Here is a 10,260-nt window from a genome sequence, read left to right as displayed (position 1 = left end):
GAGGTCGCAGATCCTCTAGTGATGATGCCAAAGACCAGGAAAGAATACAACGATACAGACAAGAAAGTTGTGGAGAAAACTTTTCGTGCTAAGAAAATTTTGGTGTGTGGCATAGGACTTGATGAATACAATATGATCTCAGCTTGTCAATTGGCCAAGGAGATATGAGAAGCCTTACAAATATCACATGAAGGAACCACTCAAGTAAAACAATCTAAGATTGATATGCTTTACACTAAGTATGAGCTCTTTTGGATGAAAGACGATGAATCTATTCAAGACATGCACACAAGATTCACTTCCATTATAAATGAGTTACTCTCACTTGGTGAAGTCATTCCCAGGAACAAGCTCATAAGGAAAATTCTTAGCATCCTGCCCAGTTCATGAGAGAGTAAAGTGAATGTTATTACTGAAGTAAAGGACTTGCAAGAGCTGACCATAGATAAGCTAGTTGGAAATTTGAAAACTTACAAAATGAAGAGGAAGATAGACAGTGAAAGAAGAGAACTATCACGACCCAAACCGATGGGCCGCGACGGGTGCCTGAGTCATACCTGTCAAATACCCCTAAGCATGCGTCTAAGATATAAACATGTATAACATCTGTTGAACTACAAAGATAACATACATGAAGAAAACCTGCCAATGAGGCATATGTACATATACATGCAGAATACAGTGGGCGAGCCGGGAAGGCTGCTATAGACAACTACACATCCAATAACTGAAAGCCGACAAGGCCACATACAACCCAACTAGACATACTATCTACAGACCTCTAATAGAAATATAATCGTACAAAGATGGGACTGAGCCACATCATACCCATATACATATATACAAACGTATCGTACCAAAATCAAAGCAGCTCCGGATCAAGTGGAGCTCGACAACTCTTGCTGATCAGGGATCCTAAGAAGGGGGACCGTCAGCTTACCTACCTGCACCTGCGGGCGTCAGTACAAAAAATGTACTGAGTATGTAAGGCATGAAAATTTGTACGTAAAAGACATAGATGAAATATAGAATACAGAAACACATCTTTAAATCTGAATAACTTTATAAATTCTGAAACGTTTATAATGTCATGCACGTGCGTATAAATGTCGTGCCATGCATAGGTATGGTTGTACATAATATCATCAAGCCACTAAGGGCATCCCATCATATCATCTCGGTCACTGTGAGCAACATCATCAACATATACCAGCTGATTAGGTGGTGGTGCGTATATAACATCGTAACCTTTTCCCATATACCATATACATATATTTACATATATACGCATATATAATGCCATCTGGTCATGGGTCAATACACATGAGTGAAATGCATGAAAATACGTAATAATCTCAATATTCCTTTCGGATAAACTTTTTCAATTGTATATTATTCTGAGACCCATAAATAGAAGATAATAATAATTCTCATGGGAAATCAAGAATATAGACACCCCTAGTATTTCTATGAATAGAGTAATTTATGAAAACTGTGCGTTTGCTTGTTTCTTCAGTATAATTTGGACCATGCCAAAAGAAAGAAGGGAGGGCCTTAACATACCTATTCGTGGAATTATTTGAACGGAATGAAGTTTTTGCTTTTGTGAAATATGTTGAACGAAACTCTGCTTGAATCTCTTGAAATTCAGAAACGAAGTTGTGGTTGCTCTTTGAATTTTCAATTGAAATTTTTGGCTAAGAATTTGGACGAAAATGATCTTTGTTTCCAAGTTCTTGATTTCAAGCCAAAGACATGAATTGAATGCTAAGGGCAGATTGTCTAATTAGATAAGATTTTACAAGTCTTACTAAGACTTTAAGCTTAGGTCATATTTGGTTAAGTTACTTTAATTATAAGGTAGACACCTACACTTATATTTAGTGAGTCATTCTTCCTGATTAGTGGTCTTGTGCCACATTTCTTTTGGCATAATTAGTTAAGTTTTGTCTTCTTATTAGTTAACTAGGTAATATTTTGTTACCCGCATAATTTAAAAGTTACCACAAATTACTTAAAATTCTATTTATTTTTAAAATACTTCATATATACTTTATATATTATACTATCGTAGTCATATGGTACCTTGCATGGTACTAGTTCATAATTATCGGGTATTATCACTCGACCCGTATTTTATTCTAAATTGGCCACTTTTAACGAAACTCGTTTTCTTTAATCTGTGTATCCCTTTATCCTTCATAACACTTTTATATTGCTTGTTATGAATAGCGTAAGTACATTAACGTCAAGATGATCTCATCCTCGAGTCTACGTCGGTTAACTGAAAGCGAAAGTTTAACGTACGAAAACGCGAGATGTAACATCCTTCCGCCCTTAGAAACATTCGTCCTCAAATGTCCAACTCCCCGTGATTTATATAACTTTGGCAAGGTCGCCTTTGTAACAACACCACTACCAACTTTCCTCGTAGAAGGTTAATAAACCAACGACACAGGACCATAATTATGAATAACGACAATGACTTCACATGACCAACGACAATAACCAACACAAGAATTTCTACACGCACCTTGAGGTTATGACGTCTCAGTCGGACCCTTCTCTGGAGGAGGAAATAGGTAGGGATATCTAGACTTCATGTCTTCCTCGGCCTCCCAAGTCATTTCTTCCACATTGTTGTTCCTCCAAAGTACTTTCACGGAGGCTACCTCCATATTTCGTAGCTTGCGGATTTGTCGGTCTAGAATGGCAACCGGAATTTCCTCGTATGACAAGTCCTCTGTAATCTGTACATCATTCGTGGGCACCACTCGGGTAGGATCACCAATGCACTTCTGTAACATAGATACGTAAAAAATTGAATGGACAGACTCTAATTCCGAGGGCAATTCTAACTCATAAGCTACTTGGCCCACTCTCCGGATGATCCTATAAGGACCAATATACCGTGGGCTAAGTTTTCCTTTCTTTCCAAACCTCATCACACCCTTTATAGGTGACACCTTTAAGAATACCCAGTCATCAACCCCAAACTCTAAATCTCCTCGTCGCATATCGGAATATGACTTCTGATGACTCTGAGCTGTCAATAGTCGATACCGAATCAACTTTACTTTTTCTATGGCTCGCTAAACTAGGTTTGGCTCGTGTAATCTAGATTCTCCAACATCAAACCACCCTATAGGCGACCTACACTTCCATCCATAAAGAGCTTTATATGGAGCCATCAGAATACTGGAATGGTAGATATTATTATATGCGAACTCAACAAGTGGCAGATGACATCCTAGCTACCTTTGAAGTCTATTACACAAGCTCGTAACATATCCTCCAATGTCTGAATAGTACGCTCAGCCTGTCCATCTGTCTAGGGATGAAATGACGTACTAAGACTTACTTGAGTCCCCAATCCTTTTTGGAAGGACCTCCGGAAGTTAGTTGTAAATTGAGCTCCTCTATCCGAGATAATAGACACAGGGACACCATGCAATCATACTATCTCATTGATATAAAGCCTCGCATAATCCTCTGAGGAATATGTAGTTCTAATGGGCAGAAAATGGGCTGACTTTGTAAGCCTATCCACAATCACCCATATCAAATCGAACTTATACTAGGTACGAGCTAAGCCTACGATGAAGTCCATATTGATTACTTCCCATTTTCAAGTCGGAATCTCCATAGCTTGCAATAATCCACCGGGTTTTTGATGCTCAATCTTAACCTGCTGATAGTTAGGATACTGAGCAAAAAATTCTGCTATATCCTTTTTCATTCCGTCCCACCAATATACTTCCCTGATGTCATGGTACATTTTTGTTGCTCTTGGATGGATAGAATAACGAGAATAGTGAGTTTCTCCCATAACCTGCCGACACAGACCTGCAACATTAGGCATACATAATCGTCCTCAATATTTGAGGACCCCATCTTCTATAATTTCAAACGGTGTCTTCTTCTTCTGTAGGGTGGTATCCCTATAATCAACTAACATAGGATCCTCGTACTGGCGTTCCTTTACTTCAGTTACTAAAGAGGATGTTGCTGTATCCTGAAGAGTAATTCCAATATCACCTAAGTCCAGTATCTGAACTCCAAGACTAGCTAGCTGATGAACCTCATGGGCTATTTCCCTCTTTTCTAGCCATAAATATGACAGGCTACCCATAGATCTACGGCTGAGGGCGTCGGCTACTACGTTTGCCTTCCCAGGATGGTATAAAATATCAATGTCATAGTCTTTAAGTAACTCCAACCATCTCCTTTGACGTAGATTCAATTCCTTTTGCTTGAAGATGTACTAGAGGCTCTTATGATCCATATAGATGTCAACATGAATGCCATATAAGTAGTGCCTCCACATCTTTAGTGAATGAATCACCGCGGCTAACTCTAAATTGTGGGTCGGGTAGTTCTTCTCGTGCTTTCTTAGTTGTCTAGAAGTATAAGCCACAACCTTACCATGCTGCATCAGCACACAACCCAATCCAACACCTGAAGCGTCACAATAGATAATGTAACCATCGGTCCCTTCTGGAAGCGTTAGAACCGGTGCTGACATTAATCTGTCCTTTAATGCCTGGAAACTCTGTTCGCAAGCATCGGCCCATTGAAACTTTGCTCCCTTCTGAGTCAACTTTGTTAAAGGTATTGAAAGGGAAGAAAATCCTTCCACAAATATCCTATAATAACCTGCCAAACCGAGAAAGCTACGAACCTCCGCCGGTGTTGTGGGTCTACGCCAAGTCTTTACTACCTCAATCTTTCATGTATCCACCCGGATGCCTTCACCCGAAATGATATGCCCAAGGAAAGTTACAGAGTTCAACTAGAATTCACATTTAGAAAATTTTGCATACAACTTCCCTTCTTGTAGAACTCTGAGCATAGTACGTAGATGATCAGCATGCTCATCCTCTGAATGAGAATACACTAATATATCGTAGATAAATACAATTACGAATAGATCTAAAAAAGGCCTGAACACACGGTTCATCAAATCCATGAATGCTGCTGGGGCATTGGTCAGACCGAACGACATAACCCGAAACTCAAAGTGCCCATATCTAGTCTTAAATGCTAACTTCGGAATATCTTCATCCTTAACCCTTACCTGATGGTACCCGGAGCTCAAGTCTATCTTTAAAAAATACTTGGCACCTTACAACTGATCAAATAAATTATCAATTCTCGGGAGCGGGTACTTATTCTTGATCTTCACCTTATTCAACTGCCTATAATTAATACACATTCGTAAGGAACCATCTTTCTTTCTTACAAACAAAATAGGTGCTCCCCACGGTGGCATACTAGGTCTGATAAAACCTTTTTGAAACAAGTCCTTTAGTTATTCTTTCAACTCTTTCATCTCTACGGGGACATTCTATAGGGAGGAATAGATATTGGGTGAGTATCTGGTAGTAGGTCAATAGAAAACTCAATTTCTCGCTCTAGCGGGAGACCCGGAAGCTCATCGGGAAAAATATCGGGAAACTCATTAACCACAGGGATGGATTGAATGGTTGGTGACTCTACTTCCACATCCTGAACCCAAACTAAGTGATAATTACAGCCCTTTCTGATCATCTTCCTTGTCTTGAGATAGGAAATAAATCTACCTTTCGACGATGCCATGTTACCTTTCCACTCCATAACAGGCTCCCTCGGAAATTGAAATCGGACTATCTTTGATCTACAATCAACGCTGGCATGACAAGAAGCCAACCAATCCTTACCTATTATAACATCAAATTCTACCATATCTAACTCGATTAGGTTTGCTATGGTAGTTCGACCATGAACTACTATTATACAACCCCTATATACTTGCTTAGCTATCACCGAGTCCCCAACAGGTGTAGATACCTCAAAAGGTTTAACCAATTCAGGTTTTATTCCAAACTTACCAGTAACTAGTGGAGTAACATATGATAAGGTGGAACCTGGGTCAATCAGCGCATATACATCATATGAGGAGACTGATAATATACTTGTAACAACATTAGGCGATGACTCTTGGTCCTGTTATCCTGCCAACGCATAAATACGGTTCTAAGGGCTGCTCGAGCTAGATGCTCCTCCCATGCCTCTACCACGACTCATTGGTGCTTGAGGACCTTATGACGAACCAGCTGCAGATCCCGACGGCTGAGCTATGCTTGCATCACCTCTCACCGGACAATCCCTCATAACGTGGTCCGGATAACCACAAGTATAACAAACACCTAACCCCATACGGCACCATTCGGTATGTTGCTTACCACATTGAGTACATCATGGCAAGGGTGGCCTCATCTGATTTGACTCACCCCTATACTGAGAACCTGAGGCCCTGAAATTCTGACCAGACCCTGAATATGTAGAACGATCAAATCTCTTACCGAAACTGAGGGGGCACGCTAGTCGAAGGCTGGTATGGATACCTTGGGTACTGTTGCCTCTAACAACCTTGAAACTCACCAGAAGGACCCGAAAACCTCGCTCTCTTATTCTGGGCTCTATCATGCTCATGATCGGCCTTCTGTTTCTGTTTACGCTCCTCTACACCCTGAGCGTATTCCTGAATACGAGAAATATCCATGTCTGGCTGAAGTGAGACCGACATACAATTGTTAAGCAAGTAAGGCTCTAATACCATCACAAACCGGTGAACCCAATCCTCCATCTTAGATACAATAGTGGGAGCATACCTAGCCAATGAATCAAATTGAAGACTATACTCCTGAACACTCATGTTACCCTGCCAAAGGGTCAAGAACCTATCAACTCTGGCCCATCTAAGCTATGGTGGCAGATAATGACGAAGAAAAGCTTATGTAAACTCCTACCATACCGCTGGAGGGGCATCCTCACCTCTGGACAATTCTCAAGACTTGTACCAATTAACTATAACATCTCGAAATCTATAGGAAGCTAGCTCAACTGACTCAGTCGCAGTGGCCTTCATTACCCGTAACGTCCTCTGCACTCTATCAATAAATACCTGAGGGTCCTCATTTGGATCTACTCCAGTGAATATCGGAGGGTCTAGATTAATAAAGTCACGAACCCTCGCACTCACAGACCTATCTGCGTGACCAATACCTACTTCCTGACGCCGAGCCTGTGTGACTACTAATTGGGTCAATAACTAAATAACATCTCTCATCTCCTGACCCGGTGTATCCGGCTAAGGTGCTAAATGTACAGGGGTGGGTGCTGGAGCTGGTGCCTATCGGAGCTCTTCTGGAAGGGCGGGGTATGTTAAGTCTGAGATGGAACCTCACCATGAGACTCTCCCCGAGCCCTGGTAATTCGTGGCGCTCAACTAGTAGTCTCACTAGCCACGGACTTTCCTTTCAAGGTGGCCGTACTCTTTGGAGGCATTGCTGAAAATATAGCATATTGTTAGGTACATGAATTCTTGTATCGCACGATCTGAGAAAAAAAGAGAGGATAACATCCTATAGCCTCCTATCTATAAGTGTGGTGCACGACACACCCATAAACAAGACTCTACTAGATACGGTTTGTAGACAACCCTAGGATAGAACTTCTCTGATACCACATTTTTCACGACCCAAACCGATGGGCCGCGACGGGTGCCTGAGTCCTACCTGTCAAACACCCCGAAGCATGCGCCTAAGATATGAACCTGTATAACACCTATTGAACTACAAAGATAACATACATGAAGGAAACCTGCCAACAAGGCATATGTATGTATACATGCAAAATACAGTGGGCGAGCCGGCAAGGATGCTATAGACAACTACACATCTAATAACTGAAAGCCGACAAGGCCACATACAACCCAACAAGACATACTGTCTACAGACCTCTAATAGAAATATAATTGTACAAAGACGGGACTGAGCCACATCATACCCATATACATACATACATACATATATATATATATATATATATATATATATATATATATATGTATGTATATGGGTATGATGTGGCTTAGTCCCGTCTTTGTACATACATATATATATATATATATATATACATACAAATGTATCGTACCAAAATCAAAGCAGCTCCGGATCAAGTGGGGCACGCCAACTCTCGCTGATCAGGGATCCTAAGAAAGGGGACCATCAACTTGCCTACCTGCACCTGCGGGCATGAAATGCAAGCCCCATGAAATAGGGCGTCAGTACAAAAAATGTACTGAGTATGTAAGACATGAAAATTTATACGTAAAAGACATAGATGGAACATGGAATGTAGAAACACATCTTTAAATCTGAATAACTTTATAAATTTTGAAACATTTATAATGTCATGCACGTATGTATAAGTGTCATGCCATACATAGGTATGGGTGTACATAACATCATCAAGCCACTGAGGGCATCCCATCATATCGTCTCGGCCACTGTGGGCAACATCATCAACATATACCAGCTGATCAGGTGGTGGTATGTATATAACGCCGTAACCTTTTCCCATATCCCATATACATATATTTACATATATACACGTATATAACGCTATCTGGTCATGGTTCAATGCACATGAGTGAAATGCATGAAAAATACGTAATAATCTCAATATTTCTTCCGGATAAACTTTTTCAACTGTGTATTATTCTGAGACCCATGAACAAAAGATAATAATAATTCTCATGGGGAATCAAGAATATAGACACCTCTAGTATTTCTTTGAATAGAGTAATTTATGAAAACTGCCCGTTTGCTCGTTTCTTTAGTATAATTTGGACCATGCCAAAAGAAAGAAGGGAGGACCTTAACATACCTGTTCCTGGAATTATTTGAACGGAATAAAGTTTCTACTTCTGTGAAATATGTTGAACGAAACTTTTCTTGAATCTCTTGAAATTCAGAAACGAAGTTGTTGTTGCTCTTTCAAATTTCAATTGAAATTTTTGGCTAAGAATTTGGACGAAAATGATCTCTGTTTCCAAGTTCTTGATTTCAAGCCAAAGACATTAATTGAATGCTAAGGACAGATTGTCTAATTAGATAAGATTTTACAAGTCTTACTAAGACTTTAAGCTTAGGTCATATTTGGCTAAGTTACTTTAATTATTAGGTAGACACCTACACTTATGTTTAGTGAGTCATTCTTCTTGATTAGTGGCCTTGTGCCATGTTTCTTTTGGCATAATTAGTTAAGTTTTGTCTACTTTTTAGTTAATTGGGTAATGTTTTGTTATCCGGTAATTAATCAATTACCCGCATAATTTAAAAATTACCACAAATGACTTAACATTCTATTTATTTTTAAAATACTTCATATATACTTTATATATTATACTACCGTAGTCATATGGTACCATGCATGGTACTAGTTCATAATTATTGGGTATTATCGCTCGACCCATATTTTATTCCACATTGACCACTTTCAACGAAACTTGTTTTCTTTAATCGGTGTTCCCCTTTATCCTTCATAACACTTATTTAGTGCTTGTGTAAATAGCGTAAGTACGTTAACGTCAAGATGATCTCATCTCCGAGTCTATGTCGGTTAACTGAAAGCAAAATTTTAACGTACGAAATTGCGAGATGTAACAAGAACCAAAGAAGAAAAAGAACCTGGTACTGAAAGTTGAAAGCAATGACTCAATTTAGGAGGACAGTGACATGGCTTACTTAACCAAAAGGTTTCAGAAGATAGTCAGAAAAAATGGAGGAATACTAAAAAAGGGCAACTCCAGTAGACCAAAGAATTATAACCTCTATCATAAATATGGTAAGCCAGGGCATTTCATCAAAGATTGCCCTCTCATGAAGCAAGAACACTTCAAATACAACCCTGATAAATCAACAAAGAGGAACCTGGTTCCTGACAAACACTTCAAAATGAAGAGATCTACTGACAATGTTGTGAAGCAAGCTCTTGCAGCATGGGAAGATTCCTCTAGTGAGTTTGAAGAAAAAACTGATGCATGTTATAGTTCCATGATGGTAGTTGAAAGTGAAGGAAATGAATATGATTCAATATTTGCTTTGATGGCTCAATCAGACGATGATGAAGATGATGACAATGATGAGGTAAACTTCAGAGATGTTAAGAGAAATCTGAAATCCTACTCCCCTAAGAAACTCATGTCATTAGAAATGTATTAATTGATGCCTATCATAGTCTTGTAGATGATAAATATGCCTTGACCATAGATCTAGGAGAAGCTGAACAAACTAGAGATGATTTGGTAGTGTGTGTAGTTGATTTGAAGGAAACCATAAGCAATCTGGAGATTGAAAAGGTGGTTCTAACTGAAAAATTGCTAGTGTAGAACATGAAAGAGATGATTTGGTGGTTGTTGCTATTGACTTAAAG

The sequence above is a fragment of the Nicotiana sylvestris genome, chromosome 9 (assembly GCF_000393655.2).
Source record: "Nicotiana sylvestris chromosome 9, ASM39365v2, whole genome shotgun sequence".
NCBI lineage: Eukaryota > Viridiplantae > Streptophyta > Magnoliopsida > Solanales > Solanaceae > Nicotiana > Nicotiana sylvestris.
This window is presented reverse-complemented; position numbering follows the sequence as displayed.